Here is a 24,057-nt window from a genome sequence, read left to right on the forward strand (position 1 = left end):
ATATGACTATTATCAATGGTAAACTTCACTTTTTCTTATGCATTTTCTTTGTATACATTGTGTTGCAAAATAAAAACATGAACAACTATGAACCATCAACTCACAAATAATCTCTCCAATTTAAAATTTAATATTTCTATTCAGTGACCTTAATATTCCTGACCATATAAGTATATTAAATAATAATATCTGATTACCAACAATTTCACATTCTTATGAAATGTCTTCGAAATGTTGAATTTTCATGCAGAGTAGATGTCTATTGTATTTTACAGCCAAAATAGCATGTTGCAAATGGTAAAACGGCAGGGGAATACTGACTGAGCTATTAATAAAACACACCAGCTTTTAGCTGGCAAAGCAGCCTTTTTTCCATCAAACACGTCTCAGCCTTTAATAAAGAAACTCAAGTGTTGTAGGTGAAAAATTACTTTTCTCACCCGGTCATCTGTCTGTCATGTATTATTCAGGTCACCAATGTTTGTCCTGAACTGTATCATTCTGTAGTTGTGTCAGGTATGAGCTATGTTCAGTGTAATTCCATCAGACTTCGTGAAGTTGATTAGAACAGATCACCTTTCGGCATGGGCACAAGTTATCTCAGCAGATTGAGTGAAAAAGACTTATTTATCTTTGCCTTATAATAAAGAAAGAGATGAGCAAATTTATCCATTAACTTGAAAAGAGTCACATATTTGATGTGAAAACAAACTACAGTCTGTAATTCCATTGAATCTATGATAGTGCATTGATGTTTCTTCAGGTGAAAAAAGCTAATACTGGAGTCTATATTTGACGGCATGAGATATTTAATCAAAGCACACACATTTTATTATTCTCCTTAAAATGGTAAATATTTGTTTGTCCCTCAACAAAATGAAAACATTTGGCAAAGTATGCCAAATCTTTGATGGTTTCTGTTGGCTTTTTGTTTTTTCAGAATTTTTTTTTTTGCAAAATAATTTATACTTTGATTTTACAGAAAATAATCTTCGAAGTTTATCTAATTGTTATGCTATTATGCCCTAATTAAATCACAGACTAAGTTTTACTACAAGAATTCCAAAACATTTAGCAACTGAAAATAGTTCTGAAGAGTTTTGCATTAATAAAAAGATGTGTGAGTTAGGTGTAAGAAAATCTAAGTTTTTGTTGGCATAATCTGGGAGCTGCTCCAGTTCCTTATCTGGCAAACAAATGAGTTAGACTCAGGAATCACCAAGGTGGGGAGGGAACAAGGCGATGCGTGGTAATCATACAGTCTAGCTAGGTCCACATTCAAATTCGGACACTGCTATTTATTAGATTCATAATTTTAAGCATGTTTCCAAAGATGAAAATAAGATATAACTATGCATAACATATCTAGCATATGATAATGTATATACATGTGTACATATGTATGCATGTACACCTGCACTCATGCATTCACTTGTACTTAAACATTGCCTCATCCTCAAATGATTTAAGATGGCACACAGTAAAAGTTGGCATGTGTTCTTTATTCTCATATCCTCCAATTGTTGATTTTAAGAATTCTTAAAATCATTTTTGAAAGATATAGAACATCTTCCCTAAAGGGGACCTAGGAGACATAGTAATTTTGCAAAAACTAATTTAAATTGCTATATATAAAAAGCGAAATTAAATATTGCGAAATCTACCGGTGAATTACTTGATCGTTCTTTTTTCATATGTTTTATCTATGGTAGCTAGTAGTCTCCCTGGAAAACACCTTGTTTCTCCTAAGGTGTTTTTTGTTCCCTGTGGTCTAGAATGTGTTTCGAGACAGAAAACTTTTGAAATTCCCTTAACTCTTCTTCTACATCACTGTCGTATATTTTTCTGTAATTTGTTTTTTTGTAACAAGGAGAACAGGGCTTCCCTGCCTTTCTCCTACTCTATAAACGTTTTCTCTTGCTGGGTGCCATAGCTGGAAGCAACAGTATTTACTAAGCTCCTGGGAGGTGGTCAGTGTTATGCTGGGGTGTGGAGCATCCTCAACAGGTATAGTATTTGTACTTAAGGAACAAAATCTGTTTTGAGTGGATGAACTGGAAGCCTTACATGTACGAAGCAGATCGAGAACCATACAAAGCAAGTCTGAATCAAGTGTTGACACCTCATAGAGCAGGGCAAATTTAAGCCAGTGGGGAAACTTTGAGAAAGAAAAATATAGAAGAAAATTAATTTTGTGTGAAGTATTTAGATTCACGGAGAGGAACCTAAAAGACAAAACTAAATTTATATTCACTTTACATTCTAAAAAATATTATATTTCTAAAAATTGTTTTTTGAGATTCACACGTAGACTTCTGAGTTTTCTGTGGGAGTTATTCTATGAACTCTTTTTAATGGTTTGTAACTTATTGGTGATCTGAACAGGTATCCAAACCACATCTCTTCCATTGTATATGTCTAGGATTTCCTTTAACCCTGAAGCAACTGGGGTAATCTTATCGAAGGGTAGGCACTTGAGCTAAGTTTCTCCAATCAGAGTGAAACTTAGAACTTTTGTTCCACACTTGAGAGAAAATAAATCGTTTGTCTCCTCCTAGATTTAACTGAAGAAGCAAAAGCTTTTAGCTTTGCTGCTGATGGCAGGCACTCTTCGCCTATGAAAGTTAACAACTTGAAGATGACAAAGACATCTTGGGCGAAGGGGTAGGAGAATGTCAGAGAAATCACCCTAAACCTTGCATTATATCTGGACTTTTTGCAAGAACCATCAAGTCTATTGCATTTTTCAATCCCGTTTAGATTAGACGTACTAATATGTGTTGATTTAAGTGCTTTTTGAAAACGAGTTAGCATAAAATTCTTTTTAAATATAGAAGACAAACTTCAAATATTATTGTTACTTCTTCTTAGTCAACCAATCCAATTATTATAAAAGTTAAATTTTGTTTAAGCCTGGAAATCAACCTAAGAACATTTTATCTAAAAAATATTAAGACCACTAAAACATCCCGAATGCCAAGATTAGACAGGGATGATACCTGAAAGCAATCATATGTAAGAGAGTCTATATCACCATCAGTAATAAAAGAGAAAAAGCTATATAAAAAATAAAACGCAGGCACGAATTGGCAGTGTCTGTTGGTAGTAAACAATGTATGTTCTGGATTCTTAAGAGATCATTTTAAATGTCAGTTCAATGACTTACTAGCTGTGTGACTTTGGGAAAGTGATTTAACCTATCACAGCCTCGGTTTCCTCATCTGTTAAATGTAAATAATAATAGCATCTACTTTAATGACTTCGTTGAAGATGAAATTGAAACGATTAGCAGAGTGTACTCTCCGTAACTATTATATAAAAAAACAAACATTACATTTATGAAAATTTTTAAAATGTGATGAACAAATTTGATTAAACATAAAATACTGCACCAGTCATAAATGCAAGATATTTTAAATGCAGGACCAATGAAAAAAACTGTAAAATCTTCAAATGCTTGGGAAATAATCTATTTCTAAACGCTGAACTTTTTTTTAAACATCATGCTATTTTACACTTATTGACAGCAGCATAGTGTAAACATAACTTTTATATGCACTGGGATACCAAAAAAATTATGTGACTTGCCCAGAATCTAATTTCTGATTTTAGACAAGATCTAAAATTAATAGCACTTTTTAATTTAAACTGGAAATTTTAAAACACTCCTGAATGAACATTGGGACAAAGAGAAACTGAAGTTCATTTATATAAAATGCAGGTGCAAAATGCAAGATTATGGAAATTTGCCTTTTTTTTAAGTTGATGAGAAAGTTATAGCTTTATTCTTAATATTAGAGGAGAAATAGTAAAATTAAATTAGAAGTAAATTGAGGACACAGAAAAAGATGAAAATGTAGACATGAGAAAAAGAATAATAGTTATTTAAAAATTTAAAGAATTAAATAATGGAAAATAGTAAAATCGACAAGCTTTTAAAATATTTTTAAAAAATCTCCACAAATTGAGCAAGATTTTAGAAAACTAATCAAGAAAAACAAGATGAAGTATTTAAGTACAAAAATATTAGGTATAATGAAGTGTATGCAGTCAAGTTTAAAGGATATTTAAAAATGTAAAAAAAATATCATTTATAACACTTTGTAATGTTGAGATTACAATTATTGTATTTAGTCTTCACAGCAACTCACATGGTAGGTAATTATTTTCTCTACTTGTAGATGAAAACAACTGAGATTTAGAGAGCCCTAGTTATATGCCCGAAGACACACAGTTAATGTATAAAGAGTTACTTAAATCCAGGTTAATCTGACTGTATTGTCTTAAGCATTAAATAATAACAATCATCACCATCATAACAATGCCTAATATTTTTGAGAACCTCTTATGTATCAGGGATTTGACAGGCACATTCAATGCCTTGTCTTATATAATCCTCACAGACTTGAAAAATAAGGAGCTATTTTCCCCCAAAATCAGTGGGGGGAAAATCATCTCTGTGATTAACGTAACACACACATACTCACCTAAAAATTTTAGGGGCGGATAAACTTGAAAAAATATTTTAAATCTTTATTTAAAAGAATAAACAAATGAGAAGCCAAGAAAATTTCTAAATAAAGATAAAAATATTAAAATATATTCTTATTAACACATTATAATGAAAACATTGTGGTAAATATATAGTCAAACCGATGGTGTCAAGGGAAAAAAGTCCAGAAACTGATATGACAAATTTTATAAGTCAATAAGACAATGACATATTGAATGCACAAATAGTTGTAACAACTCGTGAATGACAAAATCATCATCAATAACTTAGACGACAAATAGGAGCCTTACTATACAGTTTTTATAAATGAGCAAAGGAAGAAATGAAAACAGTTGAAATGATTCTACTTTCAGGAAATAAACATTCATTTATAAAAGAGATTATAATCATTTCCCTGTAAATGTCCCTATAGTAAATGTGTTAGGCTTTGTGGACTGTAAGGTGTCTGTCCCAGCTGCTCAGCTCTGCCATTGGAGCAGAAAAGCAGCCATGGACCAGACACATGGATGGGTCTGTCCTCCATGGCAATGAAAGTATTTCCAAAAATAGTCACAGATAAGATTTGACTCATGGTATCAGAGCCCTGATTTATTTCAATGAGGAACCACTGTTCAATTAGTAAATAGGTAAAAATAAACAAACAAAACAAAGTGAGTGATTTTGTTGGTTGAAAAGGCAAGAATGAAGGGAAAGTTACTGCTGGTAATGTGTGCATCCATTGCAATATAAAGTAAGAGCCTCTAAATTTTCATTACCTTTTGATTCAGAAATTCCAATTCCTAAATTTTAATCTTAAAGAGATAATTAACAATATTTAGTCTAGAAATGTTATTAATATTATTTATTATTTACTTTTTTGCATTCTGCATTTGGAAAAATGAAAGGGAGAAAAGAATGAAAGGAAACATTTTTGGGGGGGGAGTGTTTTTGGAGATTTTTTTTTGGAAATGTTCAAAAATGCTCAGGTACATTTGAAAATGATCAACTCTAATATACTAATAGCAAAGAAAGTGTTAAAAATTTATCTCTTTAGCATAGTCTAGTAGAAATTAATGTAGATAACTCTGATTTTTGTTCATTGTTTCCGTTAAGCAAATCCATCCTCTCTATGAATTAGCCTATTTTAGTTTCTTGGTCACCTTGCATGAATAAAATGGTTGGCAAGCTTTTTTCTTGCTTCCTTTACATAGACAAGACCATGAAAAACAAAAACGAAAAAGGTAACTGAAACATGTTTATCTTGTAATTTTTAAGACATGATTTTCGAATTGATGTCTCACTTAATTGATAATTAGTTAACTCCGCAAGATGCATTGAACTTTATTTTCATGCTAGTCTCCTGATGACCTGTATGTGATAATAGTTGACAAAAAAAGTCCACAAAGAAAACAAACAGAATCCTTGGTGAATCCATTTCTTACCTGTGAATTTCATTAACTGCTCCCTAATGGGCAAGGTTGTTCAAACACAGAAAAGCCTTCTTACTTCTTCACAGGTAAATGAGAACTGTACTCCATTGTACTTAAATTCAGAATCATGTTGGGTTAACAGGGTTACCATTTCCAGGCCAGCTGTCAATCTCAAGCATCTGAAATTTCAGGAACCTAAAGTCAAAGTTGGCTTGTTAAGCCATTCCTACAGCCCATGAGTAGTTGCTTTAGTTAAGAGAGCCTTCAAATCTTTATAGTATTCTGCTTTGATTTTTAAAAATGTTTCTCTACGTTCCTTCTTGATATCACTATTCCAATTTCATGCACTGCTATAACTATGATTAGACAAAACTCTGTCTTTCCTGATGCCAATCAATTAACCTCCAAATTGCAAAGAGATCTGTCAAGTTCTCACCCAATGTTGCCTGAAGTTCTTCCCTATGCTGAAAAACACAATGAAAGCTCAAAACTCAACATAAGGTATAGTAATGGAATAAAGCTCACGGTTCAACCAAAACTATATGACTTGAGGTAGAAAGAGAATGAGATACCGCTGTCCTGTCGGAAGAGGAGCTTTGAGAAGAACTCAGGCTTTGAGATATTTCTGGAGACTTTTTATGAAGGTGGTTAAACATCAAGACATGTGTTCTAAAATGCATAGTGTAGTGAATCTTTATCTCTAAATGCCTAAGATAATTATAATTTAAATTCCAAAAATAATAATAATAATAAATTCCATGTTTAGCATTACTAAAAGCTGGCATATACCAGGTTACGAATCATATTTATTTAAATTTTGACGTAAAATAAGTGTACTTAATATATAATATCTGTGGCTTTAGGTATGTCAGGTGTAGGTATGTCATTAGAAACTTTTTGTTGTTGTTGTTGTTGTTAAAAACTGGTTTCTTAATACTGGCGTTCTGGACCAAATGTGATCACCTGCAAGACCTTTTATTTCTTGCTACACCGTGAACTCATGAGTAAATTGAAGGGTGACACAGCAGAGCCTTGACAAGCCTCTCAACCAGCCCCTGCCGATATGACATATGAGGGCCATTATGTGAGAGCTGTGAGGTGACAGCGAGGAACCTTAGGAGTTTGATATTTAGTGAAATGTTTAGAAGTTTGGATGCCAGTCTTTCCTTATTAGAGCTTTTAAACTTTTTAAAGTTTATACCTAGGCCTAAAATTTTCAATAAAAATGATTTACATAGTATCTTGGCTTTTGTCTTTGCCCTTTTAAAGGGAATCTAAAAGTGAGAATCATTTTCTTTATGAAAAAATAATTTTTAAGTAAAATTCGGTATTCATGACTGGACAAACTAAAACTCAAGAGCATAGGTTTAATTTTCGATAGTTTTCTCCTTTAGGTAGTTAAAAAAAATTTAAGTCAACCTATTTACGTATATATCGTATTGATAATATAAGCAAAAATCAGCCCATACTAAAATCCATGGACTAGATAAGTGATATTGGTAATTAAAATGGAATCCCTTAAGCTAATGGAGAACTTTAACCAGAGCAGATTAAAATTTCTTCAGGCCAGGTATTCCCTGAGAGTGATGATAAACCCACTCTCGCCCAAATGCAGTTACCAGCATCACCTGTGCGAACATCAGTCTATGTGAGATATTGAGGCACGATTGGAAGGGAATGGATTTGGTGACCGAGAATCTAGGTCCTGGAACCTTTGGGCAGGAAAATTCATCCATTTTCCTCTCAGTTTTCTTAGCTACATAATGAGAGGACAGGACTAGACGACTCTAAATTTCCTATAAACTTTTATATTCTGGGATTCTATAGGAAAAAGCAAATCATTTTTTTTTTTTTTTTTTTTTACTGCTAATAGCTTGGTATTCCTTAGGCCATGACTATGTATGTAGTCCCGAGGTCATGAAAATCAAAACATGAGAGCCATAATATGCATGGGGAATATTTATTTTTTTCTAATGTCGTATAAAGTTTGGTAAAACATTTAGAATATTTTCAGAAGTCGAGCCATTCTCGAGATTCAATAAATTTTCATGCTATTTTGAGAAGAAGATATATGTGTATTTGTCTCAATACTCTCTCTCTCTCTCTCTCTCCACCCCCCCCTCTTTCTCTCTCTCCCCCTCCCTCCCCTGAGTGGATCACCAACCATGTACACACATCTCTGTTTCTTCATCTGTCCGATTACGGAGGGGAAAAGGAAAATGTGAAGAGACACCCAGGGGGATAGATGCCTTCGATTGTCACCTTTCGATTTATTGACTTTGCTTCTATTATGTCAACCTTTTTCTCTATATTTTTGTTAAATTCTACTCAAAACTTTTAGTCATCTTGGCCTTTAGGCCACGTGGGTGCAATTACGCAAACAGTCCCCTGATTACCTTAAAGTATAACGCTGCCTCGCTGAACGTCTTCCTGGAAATAATGCACATGGGTCTAGAAAGAATAAAAAGTTCCTTCCGTGGGAGATACCGCCTCTGTGCCAACTGCCTTGTTCTTTTACAGATTAACATTTAGGTGGGGGAAACGTTTTAAGTGTGGACACTGAGCAGGTTTTATTGTAATTCATTTCTATATTCAGATTAATTCCTAGGTTCATTGTCAACTACAGAAATGCCCAGACTAGATAAGGTAATCCATCCCACGGGGGAAAGAATTAATTCAAAGAGGCATGAACATGGACACAGAAAGCACGTGGAGAAAAAATTCAGTGCGGTGGGGGAAGGGTGAGAGGGAGGACAGGGTTTATCTTCCCACTCTTTTATTTTAATCATGGGATGCCTTTATATTTTTACCTATGTTTGGGAGGCTGTTTGTGTATGTTACTGTTTTTAAATCATCTGTCCAGCCATTTTGATCCAATGCAAATCGCTTGGGAAGATGAGTTTATATGCTGGAGGGGAGGGCATTTATCTTACTCTTCTTTTATTTTAATCTTGGAATATCTTTATATTTTTATCTATATGTTTGGGAGTCTTTTTTTTAACATCTGCTTTTGAGTCATTTTGATCCAATGTAAAATGTGGGGAAAGATGGGGGAGGGGTGAGAGGGAGGGAAAAATGCTTATTTTTATGCTGTTTTGTTTATAATTTATTTCGAATTATAGTTGTATTTTTATCTATATGTCTGGGAGGTTATTATTTTTTAATCGCCCCATTTTTAGCCATTCGGTCAAATGAAAAACATTGCTTCTATGATTTGTGCTCCTTGTGATCCAGAAATAATTAAAAAGCAAGTTCGTTCCTTGGAGAAATAGAGTTTGCTTTTCCAGCACATCCCTGTGGTCTGAAACAGGCAAAATAATGTGTGGCTACCAGAGGCGATTCGAGCAGCGCTCAGGAAGATGTCCACGTTCGCAGACTATTGTTTCTTTTCAGCCATCTATCTGGTCGCCACACACATGCTGACAACCTAATGAGTACGATTTTTTTTTTTTTTTTACCCTGATTTCCTCTTTTGGCGTAGTGTAAAGAGCCAATGACTCCTTTGCCAAGAATGGTATCTGACAGAGAAGTCACTGCCCCTGCTCTTATTTGGATGAGAGTTTGAAAACATTGAGCTTGTTTGTTTTACTCCTTCTGCATCTTCCACTTGTGTTGACTTTGAGATTTGTGGCATTTGTTCACAGCGTGGGCTCAGAATCTTTAGCAGAGCCCTTCAGAATTGTCTGGTACCATGCAGAAATCACTGGCTCTCCGGAACAAAGCATTCGAGTCTCCAAGGGTAGCAATTGAGCTCACATTTCTTGACAATAACCTTTAACTCTCTTAAGTACCAGTAGAAGCAGTGGAAATATTACTTAGAACAAAATAACTGAAAATATCAGAAAGACGTTATTTTTTTGCCCGGTTCATATTATTTTCAGAGTCATTATTTCCAGTGTGTATTTGTCACTGACACATCTCCCTTCAGAGATGTGTATGTACCGGTGTTTTAAAAGAACAGAATATGCTCTTCTGAGTCTTCCTTACACTCAAGTTTACATGTTTGGAGTTCAATCACACTTGCTTCCTCTAGGCTTCCAAATTCAAGTGCGTTGAATTGGGAATGTACTATGAATGATGGCCTCGGGATTGGACGCTTGGTCCAAAGGAAATGAAAACAGGACTTTCTTGTTTGCACTTTACTTAAGCATATGTGTGTGTGTGTGTGTGTGTGTGTGTGTGTGTGTGTATTTTAACTGTAGACTGTATCTTCCTCTCCTTCTTATCATTTTATTTATTTATTTTTTTTGTGAACAGACTTAACAGAACCTGATAATTTGGGTGAAATCGTAGATGCTAAATAATGACATGAAAGTGTTTAAATAACAGACTCTCCAGAAGTTCTTTCCTTTCATATGAGACTCACCATAAACCAAATAAGTTCACCGCCAATAACCAAATGGCTTTTAAATGCAAAATTTTTTAACAGGATGATAACAGGAAAATAATTTTACATAAGGAAACAATTCAGGAAAATTTTTATAAAAATTTATTATAAAATAGTCTTTCTTTCACTTTAATAGAGGCGAATTCCTTACTTTTAAAAGTAAGATCCCATCTGACATAATCCTGCAACCACATGTACACAAACAAGTTTGAATAAATCTCAGAAGAATTTCTCTGGGGCATAAGTAGAACCATGTTCATGCCTTCAGTATATTGATGCTACTAAACAATAGCCTTCTGTAAAAAATGGGTTGATGATCTTATTAAACAGATTATGCCTCCTGATTGTCTTCTAATATTCACGAGATTCCGCATAGGCTACAACCACATTTTGAGTTTAAAAATGAGTATCAAAAATCCTTAATTCCTATCTTGGCACATGTATTGTTGACTTCCCCCCTCAACCTCATTTCATTTAATTTACTTAGAATTAGCTTAATTACTTTGGTTTGCCTGTGGAAATAAAAACACTCGCATACTTCATGGGGGGTGCCATGTAATTAATGTATTGAAATTGGGGATTAAATAATATTGGAGTGCTTGCAGTAATTGAAGTATTTATATAATGGTTACTTTGTCCTGTATATATGCAAAAATACAGTCTCGGGGGATACATCAGTGCTCATTAGTGGCTGTTTATAAGCTCTCTTTTGGTACCCAAAGAGAACTCACGTGAGGAACAGAGTATACTGGGTTGACAGCCATAGCAGGTGTGCACTGATTGTGTATCACTGAACTCTTAGTAGCTGGTAAAATTCAGAGATGCCTCAACTACATCTTGTAGGTGACATTGGTGGATTGTAATCAACATATGGTGCTAAGTGGACTTTCTACCACATAAAAAATGCATACTGTAAGGAAAAATGGTTTATTTCACAATGTAATTATAATTAGATAAATACTAATACTATAACAGCAGTCCAAAGATGAGAACGTAACACTCTACCAGCCTCAGAGTCTGCTAAACACAACTGTAACAAAGGAATTGGTAGATCAAGATTGTATCAGTTTGTGGAGAACAAAAGAAGCTTCTACCTGGAGAAAAAAACCTCAGGAATGCTTTTAAAGTACAGTCTGCTCTCTGGAAAAGAGAGAGATTAACACATTTCCTGCTAAAGGCAACTGCTTTCATTTAAAAATAATTAGAAAGGAAAGCAAGAAACAATTATCACAGCTTTATTTGTCACAACTGAATAATTGCATTCACTAATAAAAAACTGTTGGCAGTATAGAAAAACCATTGGCTTTGGAGGGAAACGCTTAAATTTCGGCTTCAGCTTAGTTTTCTCCCTGTGCGAACAACAGAGAAGAACTTTTACTTGTCTGTACTATCGTTTCTTCATCCATAAAACAGGGATGTTAATATCATAAACACAGGGCTATTCTAGGAGTTGATATGATGCTTGAAACATTTTTGCATAAGCTGTAAAACATTTAACACTTGCTAATTTTTGCTACAATTACAAATTCAAGCCCCATTGGAATCCTGCACTTGGACAATGCACAGTTGATTTGTGAAGTTCCAGTTATTACTTAGAAAGGTGCTTCAGAATATTATTTTCTTATGTTTGGAAGCCTAAGATATTCCAGATAAAAGCAAGCACTTAGGTCATTCAGCATCCTCCTTTCATAAATGAAGATATTAAATACCAGAAAAGGCTAACTGATTTGTCTTAGGTCACTTAGTCTTTAGTGACAAAGCAATGGCGGAGTCTGTACCTCTTAATTTCTGGGCCAGTGTTTGTTTTCTGTATGCTGCTGCGCAAGAAGTAATTATTCTTTCAGTTCCCTGAAAGACCATTTACATCAGAGCTTGATAAGTCTTGGTTGAGTTATTTGCAAAAACAATAACAAAATTAAAAACACAAGATATGATGTTGGAATACCAATATTTAATTAGAAAGCTAGTATTAGTTATAAAATAGGGTAAACTAGTGAAAATAAAAATCTATGAAATTGTTACTTAAATTCTGACTTCTATATGTTTGTGAGTTTTATATATTTTTTAGTTTGAGGGGAAACATTTTTTTCCTTCATGCTTAGAATGTTCTGGCAATGACAGTGATGTTTACATCTTATAGTCGGCAAAGATATCTAACTTAAAAACTTTTCTACTTTGAATTGAACCTCCTTTTCAGGCTTTTAAGACTGACGCACTATGAAAACTTTTTTTCTTCTAAGGAGTGTGCATCCAAGTCCAAAGACAGGACTGGATGCGAAATCCAGTGATGTGAAGTTGAGACATGTGGGCCAAGCTCAGAGGGAAATCAGCACAGAGTTTTCTAGTCTGGCGTCTTGCAGACTAGAAATGCCGATAGGTGCACAGTTGAGTGGGTGGTCGGAGGGAAAAATATTCTAGTCTTAAATAAATTTGGGAATCCCTTAACTAAACAAAGAAAAATACATTGTTTTTGACTGCACAACTTCTCAGTCTTCATTATGTGGGTATATATTATAAATCTATAAAAAAGGGAATATTATTTAATAATTTTCTCATTTGACCATTGAGTACTTCTTGCAAGCAAAACTCTCTTTCAAGACGTGGAATCCATAGTAGATATTTTGGAAAAGGAGGTTGCAATGAAGTAAAGACTACACTTTTGTTAACTTTCATTATCTATCATTTCTGGTCCCAGATGTCACATTCCCATTTTGCCATATCTTCCCTGGCAGTACCATTTTTAAAATTTTTATATTCTCCTTATGAAGGAGTAAAGACAGGCTCTTTCTGATAGGCTGACTGCTATATTTTGCTTTCCTCTAATACCGATCGTGTCAGTCGAAGAGATAATTTTTACACGTCCTCAAAGGATGGGGGCAAGAGACTTTGTTAAAATAGGACGAGGTACAAGTTTTTGTGAGATGAATTTTTAAAGAGAAGCACATATTCGATGAACTTCTGAAGCATAGAGCTGAGAAATAGGGAAAACCTAATTAATTCCAACTTCTCTGAGGGGTTCAGTTCCAGATTCAGGTAAATAAAAATATGAAGTTTGTTTTTTCTTTTTTTAAGTTTTGCATGCATTATTTATTTTTATTTCTTATTAGTAGGGAAACATAATTCACCATTGTTATACTGTATTTAAATTAAGATTTGATGCTGAGAATAGATCATAAAGAAAAAAAGGAGTTGAGATAAGGCGAAAGAAGTCACGTGCAAATAAAGTATGTGTTAATGGTTATTAGCACATGCTCTAAACTTGTATGGAAAAAGGTAGTGTATGTTTTTACAAGTTTGATTTGTTTACTTTTTAAATAATGAATATTTTCTATATATTCTCTCCCCACTGACTAAATAAGATTTTGGTAAATGTCAATAAGACAGAGGCCCATGCGTAAGTTATTCATAATAGGCCCATTATTTAGAACTTGCGCCAATAAAATTACTAAATCTTCAAAAGCACAAAGTTGAGCATATGCATTTAAATTCAAATTTTCATTGTACTCTCTAAAATGATCACCTAGTCCCATGATGAAATTTATTTTTAAAAATTTACAGAAATCGTCAGTGTCTTTGTGGGAAAACAATCTATACTTTTCCTTTTTTTATTCTTTGCATATTCAGTGGTATTAAACCTGTAACCTTTGTTTGTAATATTGATTTTTTTGAAATAGCGACTATTAAATGGGTCATATTTGAATATTTTCAGTGAAAAATTATAAGAATATCCACCAATTATTTGTATAACCTCCTATTTGTCATCATTATGGTCTTGGGTCAGGTATTATCATCCCATATAGGCCACTCTCATAAAGTAGCCCACTCCCCACAATGCTCTGATGTTATTAGTCCCCCCAATTTTTTCTTCGTAGTGGTTATCATTAGTTACCATTATATAATTTACATTTATTAATGTGTAATAGACATTGATTTATATGTTATTGACATTTGATTTCTTCCTACTCATCCTTGGTGCCACGAGGGATGTAATTTTTATATTATTTATCACTGCACTGCACGTAGTAGAGTCCCCATAAATATTTGAGAATCAAGTCCATGCTCTGTTTTGGATCATCAAGAAAATGTACCTGTGAAGTGATGCATTTGAATTTACCTATAGAATTTACCTACAGAATATTATACTGATAGAAGATAACACCAAGATTTCAAAAAATCTTTATTTGTTGTAGGATTGCTAGAATCAGTCAGATAAATATGTAGGTTCTAGAATATTTATCGAAACATTTGTCTTGTGATTTTATAGGTCTAGCTGAAGTAGGGATGAAAATTATGATTACATAAAATCATCAAAGTCCCTTATCAGACCATGAAAATATAGCTACAAATTAAATCTTTCTATAAACTATGTAGCTTCATCCTGTCCACACACTGCCAGCACATGAATATTTTATACTATTGCAAGATACTAGGAAAGTGTCTAGGTGTACCGATTCAAGTAGATAACTCTTATGGAAGAATATCCGAAAATTAATTTTGCATTAATAGTCACTTGTTCATTAATTCAGCAAAGATGAGTTGAGGGGCTTCATCCAGGCCTTATATTTCTTACTTCAAATGTTTCAGTGGCTAACACAGTCTTTGCCTTTAGGGGACTCAGAATAGTGAACAGTGTAGATGAATGAAATAGTCTATCGAATGCAACTGACATAGTTAAATCAGCACTCCTAGATGAGAGTTTACCATATATCTTTTAGAAACTGATAGATGAAGTCAACAAAGTACAAATTAAGAAGCATCCGAATAGCATGATTATAAAACTCTGTACCCTGAATGCCAAGAACACATACTCTTTTTAAGCATTCACAATTTTTTTTTTCCACATGCTAGGACAAAAACAATCATTAATGCATTTCAAGAAGCCAACATCATTATTTCTTCTCACCAAAACTCAGTAAAAACTAGAAACTAATAACTCAAGGAAATTAGAGAGAAAAAAAATCTTCTGTCTGGAAATTAGATAACATACTGCTAAGTAACTATTCTGTGAAAAAGGAAATCGTGAGGAAAAATACGAAATACTTGAATGATCTTTAAGTGAGTGGTATATATCAAACATTGTGAAATATAGTCAGAGCAGTAATTAAAGAGAAATGTATGGCTTAAACATATTTGTCAAGAATTTAGAGAAGTGACTCACATTCTGTCCCATCTTGGTGAATGGCACTTCCGTGTTTCCATTTGCTTGGTCATTTGCGTTTCTTCCATTGTATGGCATCCATAGCTCCTTTTCTTTTATACTCTACATTTCTTTCCTACTCAGTCTTTCATCACCTCCTTGTAGCTTTGTTCCCACCCTCGTCTGAGTCATGAATCCCCTCTCCTAGGCATTATTTCAGTAGCTGACTACCCGGTGTTCCTTCTTTTCTTTCCTTCTTTCATTTCGTTTGTACCGTACCCTGCAAAGAATCCTGTTCAGATCTAAATCAGATCATGTCAGTCCTGCTTGAAACCCTCCAGTGGTTCTTACCACTCAGAGTAAAATGAAAATTCTTAGCTATCACCTTAAACTTCTGCGTGAGTTTCCATCACTTCCTCGCTTTCCAGCTCCTCCGACTCTCTTCGCTCACCCCCCATCAGTCACTCTGCCCCTCTTGCTGTTCCTCCAGCTTGGGAGACACACACACATCTATCTTCAGGGCGTTTGCTCTTGCCCTTCTCTCTTACTGGTAGTTTCTTCCTCAGATACTCAAATGATCTTCTCCTTCCCTTACTTCAGGTTCTTCCTGTGATGTCTAATTTACGGTGAGACTTCCCAAACCAACTCTGACATTTCACAGCCCTCTTTGTCCTCTACCTTTCCCCCTTCCCTGCCTTGTTTTTCTTTTCAGCATGTATCCCTATCCCACATAAGATACTTTTGCTTACTCGTTTTGTTTGCTCTCTGTTTCCTCCGCTAAATATAAGGCCCTTGAGAGATTTTGTGTATTTTGTTTACTGCTAGTCTCCAGGGTTTAGAAAGGTGCCCAAGACTTGAATCATCTGTTAAAGGGAAGATGAATACATTTTGCAAAGATAGAGGCTCCAATTCAGAAAGGACCTCAATCTGTTCTGGAGGGAAATGTCTTCATTGGTCGATGTCCTTAGCTTGAACCTTTAGAATTGCACCACACACAGAGCCCTGTCCAGGACCCAGGCACAAATAGCTACATGTCAGTGAAGAAGTGGTTCGGTCAAATTCGAATTACAAGACCAGAAACAATGAGCCTCCAAATTGTCAAGCTAAACCTGAGCTTCCATTATCTCATTTGAAAAATTCACAATGTACCTGAGGTTGTCTGCAAATCTTCCTTCTCTGAACACTCAAGTGGCTTAAATCCACAGGATTGTGTATTACTTGAGTGAGTGAAAGTAATGAAAACTTTGTATTTAAAAGATTTGTGTGTGATAAAACCCCATGTGTCTTGTTTGAATTTACATCTTGATTACTAACCTTGCCACATTGGTATGATCATTACCGTTATTTTCTCATTTGTGTATAATAACCTAATATTCTTCTACAAAATCTGGCACTAGAAAAACATATTTCCTAGAACACAAAGCTGATAAAATTTGTTTTAATTTGTCAGTAAGCCATGGATAATAATTAAGAAAAAGATCACCTTTCCCTTAAAGCACCAGAAAGTTTTATAATATCTTTATTTAGATTCGCAAGCCTGGCCTTTACCAAACATAGATGGTGCACATAAAAATGAAAGCTTTTGTTATTTATATTTGCTAATTATAATTCAAGATATGAAATTATTAGGCACTCAGTAAATATTTGATATTTTTGATACTTATTAAACTTATATTTTTATTTGGTAAATGTCGAGGCCCTCCTCAGACATTGAACAGTAAAAAATGAATCATACTAAATATTGGAAACTTGATGATGTGAAACTTATCATTTTCTCTATAAATATTTATATATATATATATGTATTTGGCAAAGGGAGGGCAGTTAAAGAAGTAAAACATGATTAGGACTGATAATCAGGCTTATGCTGGAATACTTGCATTTTATAACTTTATGAAAACAGAAACTCAGGATTTGACATACCTGATTTTTTCAATGTACATCCTTGACTTTTTCAAGGTCAGTAAAGAATCATGGTAGAGAATCTTAGATGACATCTATCGTATCAAAGTGTGGATTTTACCTAGAGTTAAAAAGAAGGGCAAATCAATAAATAGATAATTACCTTCCCATATAATAGACAACTTGTGGTGATATATTTCAGTCTATAGTTGAGAAATGATAATAAAATGAAAACTTTTTGATTCTTTTAAATATTGAGATGTCTATTAAGATAGCCAGTTAAGAAAATAATGTATCAAAAAATGCTTTCGATTTATCATTCTTCACATTGACTTAGAATTGAAAATTCTTCTGAACTAAAATATTAATTACCTTATGAATTCTATGAAAACTTCTCCGTTTCATAGATTCAAAACTATAATCTAAAATGGCAGAGATGTAACCAAACCATTGACTACCAAAAAAATGGCAGAAAAGAAACTTTAAATATCCAGTCACATCATTAAATCATATGTCAGAGAAATTAGGAGCATTTATTTTGTTTGCTTTTTCTCCTTATATAAGGCTATACAAAACAAAACAAAGTGTACATTTTAATATTTCGAGGTTATAATGAGTATTAATATAATTATTTAGTGACTTACAGTTCACAAACCTTTTTTATGAGCATTTCCCCTGCGTAATCACCCCCAACTTTGTTGTGAAGATTAAATCTATTTTTCACAGGGTGAAACAGAGATGTAGATGTTAAACAGTAGATGACGAATCACGCATCAGGTAATGAGTGAAATACCAACTCCACCCACACTTCTCCCACTTCTCGATCAATTGATCAATAAAAACGCTGTTCGCAGCCACTATGAGCGAAATCCTGACCCAGGGTGTGGGGAAAGAGGGTTAAGAGGCAGCCACGGTTTACATTACAATGGAATTTACAGGTCAGCAGCCAGATCTCCTGTTTTTCCTTTGAACCATTCTTTCCTATACTTACAACGTTGAATGTCTCGTGTTAGAAAACTATTTTAGTCACGAAAAATAGAAAGTGATCCTCTTTAATAGGCAACAGATATTAAATTTTTATGAAAAATGATATACTTCATTTCAACAATTCCATTCATCAGATATGTCTATGGGTTGGGCATTTACCAGGGTTCTGGGGAGAAAGATGAATAAAATATAAGCCCTTCATTAGAAACAAATGGGGAACACAGACTGAATCATTTCGAGTGCTGAAAGAAAATACAAGTACTTTCCTACAGGAAGGCAGAGGACTAGGAGTGTCTCATGTTTATATCTTTGGTTCTTAGCAAAGTGCCACGTAGAAATATCTTAAGTAATACATGTTACAGGATTAAAAAAGTAGCAGTAACTTCTGTGTAAGGGAAGTTGGGGGATGTTAAGGAAAAGGTATTGTATAAACTGACATCTAAAAGATAAAGTGTTAAAGTATCACCTCATCTATATTTAGGACTAGTAAAGTCAAAGTCAGCTCACAAGAGATAATTGAAGTAAAATATCCAAGATTCCTAAGTTGCCCATAATCTAATAAGTAACACATGACTGATATTATCTCTTGAAAGCAATAAGGAAATGTCCATAAAACTTAGAAAGTTGATTGACTTAGAATATAAAAACTGTGCCTATTATCCAGCAGGTGTGTAGTTATATATTTTTTAAACTTTATCAATTCTGGTTAAGTTCAATGACCACAGAGACTTTTAAAAGCATTTTGTAATACTTTTAATTTAATACTTTTAGTAATTTTTAAGTTATTTCAAATATCTGTCTCAAAATAGAAAGAACTTTAAAATGTCTACTTTCAACCTTTTTTAAAAATAAGCAAACCCTACACATTACCATTTTGCTTGTGATATCAAAGCCTCTACAATATTTTTTAATCTCTTATATTCCCAGAAATTTTCTTAGCAAACTTCTTTGCACTGGTCCCCAAATATAGAAAATACATTTATGAATTTCAACATGTTAGAAAGTTGATCAGAAGTAGGTCAGATGCAATTCTTCAAAAGGGTTTCTAAAAATAAAAACAAGTCAGTTACTTTATTTTGGGATTTTGACAGGACATAACTTTGAATACTATCAGCCTTACAGTGGTATGGTTTTGTTCCACTTACGATTATAGCAAAAAATTATTTTCCCCCAAATTGTTTTGTCTATATTTTATTCAAAACTATTCAATGGAATGGGGTGAGAAAACTATACAATTTGAACCAAGATAATCTGTCAGTTTTTAAGGAAGAAGCTAAGAAATAACTTGAGCAGGAACGTCTATACATTTTTCACAAAATTGTGAAAATCAGAATCTGAGATTCCAGAGACATCTTCAATATACATGAAATAAACTATCCCAGCACAGGCTTGCTTATCTTCACACCACGGTGTCAATGACATTTTTGCTGCCATCAGTAATTTTCAAAACCTTTATCAATAAACTTAATCAGTGACCTGCAAAAGTCATCCCAAAACAAATATTATATGGAAGCCCTGTAAACCATAATATCCAAAACAATATTATTCTGGTTTTTGAAAGAATAGTTTGGCATATACATATAGCTGTCTATTAAAAAGAAATCTCTCCCACAGTCTGAAACTCCATGTAATGGTATCGATTTGAAATGATGCGGCATTGAAGATGGTTATCAGTGTATCAGCTGATAATTTGAGACTTGATTTCAAAGCATGAATGAAGGCCGAGTTGACTTTAACGTTCCTTTGCTCAGTAGCTAATTCTTTAGGCTAAATAATCTCGTTGTGACAAATAATTCTGCAACAGAAAACCCTAAACATTATCTATCAGCTGCTCCTCAGAAGATCATAAACTAGCCAACTCAATCTCTTCTGCCTTACTGAAAGATTTTCCTCAAATAATTCAGATCCAACTGCCCTATCATAAAATTATTTTTCTACCAAGTACTTCTGTCTGGTGCCAGTTTTAACCTAGGTTATAATCATAATAGTATGGAAAAGTTACTGTTTGTAGAAATTCAACATAAGTAACCATGATACTCATTATTAGTATCTTTCTAATATATCATGTTGAACCATGTGAAATTTCCATTTTTATAATTAGCAATTCCTTATGCTTCAAATTGATATCTAATTATGTGTGGATTTTTTTAAAGGTTAAGAAATACAGTTTTATTTGTGGAAAATCACAAATCATACGCACTTATTTTCAAGTTCACATATAGATAGGTAATTTGAGAACTAGTCTCAAAAAGATTTAGTATTGAATTTTATATTTCAAGGTAAAAAAATAGTCATTGATTTCACCACAGTGAAGTACCAAAGAAACGACTTCCGCATGGTCACAAGCTGGCTTAACTGTGTCTTCACATTCTTACCTTCGAGCCAAGCTGCGTGATTGTCTCAAGCTATTGTAAGACTGGGATGGGCACGGAGGAATCGTAATAAACAGGAATTCAGGACACAAAACCCAAGTTTCATCAGAGTATTTCTATTTCTACAATGACCTGAATTTTGAAAAAGAATTTTCTGTGAAGTAAGTGTTCCGCAGCTTAAAAAACAGTAATAATTAATGAGTATTTTGGGTGATTGCTACATGGGACCTGTCTAAAGGCTCTACATTCATCTTTTCCAAAATCTTTTGAATCTGGCAATGTTGTCAGTTGTTAAGGAAAAGGAAATTGGAGAAACAAGGCCAGTGGGGACTTCGAATTGGATGAACCTTACATTCCCGATTTCATCATACTCTGTTTCTGTTGGTATAAGTAATTCCAATCTCATGTGGGATCTGAAAATTATTCTGTTGTATTAATCAGTTAATCTTATTGAATGAAAGAGACTTGAAACTCTTATTCACATGTGTCTGGTAGATCATAAGAGAGACCAGTCATCAAAGTAGCACCATCCAATAGAAATATAATGTGAGATGCATAAGTAATTTAAAGTTTTCTAATATCCCTATTACAAAACAGTGGTAAAAATCACTTTTATAATTAATTTTCTTTAATTCAATAGACCCAAAATATTTTTATCACTTTAACATGTAATCAGCAGCTTAAGTAAATTCTGACTCTTCATAATTTCTGATTTAACTCTGTGTTTTAATAAACACAGAGATAGACTTTAGAGATAGACTTTGAAATTTGTTATTAATCTAATTTTCATACATCACAAAATCTAATTCTTTTGATTTTCTTCGACCATTCAAATGGTGAAAACCGTTTTTAGAACATGAGCCATAGAAAAGTAGGCAGTAGGCTGGGTTTGGCTTTTAGTCTCAATTTGCTGACCTCTGAGCCGACATATTAGTGGGTACAAATAAAGAAGCTGTGGTAGATATATACGATGAACTATTAGCTGTAAGAAGAGATGAAATACTGCCATTTGCGACAACATGCATAGACCTCGAGATAATCATGCTAAGTGAAATAAGCCAGACAGAAAAAGTTGAATATCACATGATATCGCTTATATGTGGGATATAAACCTAAAAGCAACAAAAGAACAGGACAAACAAACAGAAACTCATGGACATGGACTATCGACTAGTGGTTACCAGAGGGTAGGGAGTGGGGGAGGAGGCAGGAGGTAGACGGGGTTAATGGGGTCAAATATGTGGTGACAGAAAGAAATCTAACTATGGGAGGTGAACACACAGTGTAAATATATATATGCCTTATTGTTAAAGTATACAGCTGAAACTTACTGGATTTCATTAACCAATGTCACCGTTAAAAAAATAAATATAAATAAACATTCAAAATAGTTTTTAAAATCTATCTTGAGTTAATTTAACACTAATCTAAAAACTGGTTAGTATAGAAACCTAAGCTACAGATAAACTGGAAAATTTCATGAATTATCACTTGATTTATGAAAGAACGAATAAGTAAATAAATTCCATTAAGATTTTTGGCATTATTCTGGAAAGTCACACATTGTCCTCCCTTGTAATCTTCCTTGGCTCATTTCTCGTAAGGAGTCAACTAAATGATGCTAACATCTGGTATCTTTTAGCACAGTTAGTGTGTGGTGTAAGTTTTTATTCTCTAGGGAGAATACGCTCTATCTATGTGTACTCATGGTAGCCGTTCATTTTGGAAAGTTGTAAGTATATACTTTGCCTTCAAATATACTGACATTTCACATTAAATGAACCGATTCTAGAAAAAAACATAATCTGTGTTCTTGATTCTTAATTCATATAGTTCAATATTATCAATATTCATTAGGTATAGGGAATATACAAAAATATTTCTAGGCAGAGATGTCAATGTTTTTTCACCCAGAAAAATGAAAAACTCTACCTTTTTGACCATCAATATATAGAATAGTTATCAATATAAAAAATATGACACTGCATAAACAAGCCTCTTTGCACTCACTTATTTGGCTATTTCAAAAAATTCTCATTCCAAACAAATGAAAGAAGTTAAACATTAAATCATGCTTTAATTTTAATTTTGAACTTTTAGAGCCAGATTTCTTTTTAAAGACTAAACTGCTTTAAAATAGTCATTAAAAGATCATTTTTCTTTTTACCAACTATTTCTAGGGTTTAAAAGAATCTAATAAAACTCCATAGATTAATTAGTCATGACCTGAAGTCATAATTTAAAATATTAGAATATTATGTTAATGTGTTATTACATCAAAAACACATTTAACTGAAGTCTAAATGAAATGGATTATTCCCTATTATTAGAACTTTGCAATAATATCTTCAAATTCAATGCACAATGTGCCATTTTAAAATACTATAAATGTCATTTTATCTTATTCTTGGGATTGAACATATAATTCATTTCCACCTACCTCATGTTATGTAACAATTCACCTTTGTTTCATAGTTGTTTGGGGAAGAAATATTAAATCAGTTTTCTTCTATATTTATTTTCATTATACTCTGTCTTTAGCCGGACTTAGACTTGATCTTGAATATTCCAGCTATCCAGGTCCTTGTGCTACAATGTATTTGTTAAATTTAAGTTTTTCAAAACTCATCTCGCTCATTGTTTGACTTGCCTGGAAGCCTTTGTGTGCACAGTTATGGAACTGCTTTATGCTTTATATTGCTTTTCTATTTTTGCCTTAACTAAAAGATAAAAGAGAAGATGAGTAGGTCACAACATCTGACTGTGAAACGAGTTGCTCTTTGTGTATAAAGGAGATAGATTAGGAGACAGAGTATACAGATTGAGCCTTGAAGGATCTGTAGCTTCAAATAGACATGTTTAATATCGCCTTATAAGTCAGCAGTTTATGGTGGAGATATTCTGCAAACTAAATGGAAGTGTTATTAGTTATATTGAATACAAGATTCTTCCAAAAAGATAGTAAAGAGAAATGGTATTAATATCTAAGCTAGACTTAGATAAAGATAGACATAATATTACTTGAAACTGATTATTTAACCCAAATCACTCAATATTAGAACTCTGTAACTTGAGGCAGGAAAAAATTTATGTGTGGTATAATTGATCCAAAAAATACATTTCAACTTTTGAGTGCTTTTTTTTTTTTTAATCTCATATTATCAAGTTACTTTAAGATCAACACTGCAGTTATAGTGAAACAGAATATTGACTATTTTTAAAACAAGAAAAAGCTTTAACTATCAAGTGAAATGGTGTAGTATATCCCAGGCCAATCCTCCCATGAATAAAACCGAAAAAAAAAAATGGTATATTACAATCATCTTCTAGTAAGGCTAACAGAGAGATGT

Source organism: Pteropus alecto, unplaced genomic scaffold (genome assembly GCF_000325575.1).
Source record: "Pteropus alecto unplaced genomic scaffold, ASM32557v1 scaffold87, whole genome shotgun sequence".
Taxonomy (NCBI): domain Eukaryota; kingdom Metazoa; phylum Chordata; class Mammalia; order Chiroptera; family Pteropodidae; genus Pteropus; species Pteropus alecto.